This window comes from Penaeus monodon, chromosome 15, assembly GCF_015228065.2.
Source record: "Penaeus monodon isolate SGIC_2016 chromosome 15, NSTDA_Pmon_1, whole genome shotgun sequence".
NCBI classification, from domain to species: domain Eukaryota; kingdom Metazoa; phylum Arthropoda; class Malacostraca; order Decapoda; family Penaeidae; genus Penaeus; species Penaeus monodon.
Genome location: NC_051400.1, coordinates 26,600,773 through 26,600,992, shown reverse-complemented (window position 1 = coordinate 26,600,992; position 220 = coordinate 26,600,773). Strand labels below are relative to the sequence as shown.

The 220-nt window shown below is 48.6% G+C and overlaps 1 protein-coding gene across 1 annotated transcript in view; it reads left to right on the top strand.

Moving 5' to 3' along the window:
• Positions 1 to 220, top strand: part of LOC119581870 (disintegrin and metalloproteinase domain-containing protein 11-like) — a gene marked incomplete at its 5' end in the record, with an annotated part of 193,377 nt that overhangs the window by 74,779 nt on the left and 118,378 nt on the right.

Here is a 220-nt window from a genome sequence, read left to right as displayed (position 1 = left end):
CATGCAGTGTTCCAGTAGTTCCTACCCGCCCACCATCTAATACCACTGCCACTGCTCATGGTTGCAGTGCCCCACGAAATCCAGAAGCCACCGCCGCGTTAGCTTCACTCCCGTCGTCATAAGCGATGCATCTTGTTCAGTGTTGTTTACAATCCCTGGCACAGTGCCAGAGTAAAAGCCACATTGCCGACTACTGTATTGTGTTATGATTTTAAAAAAT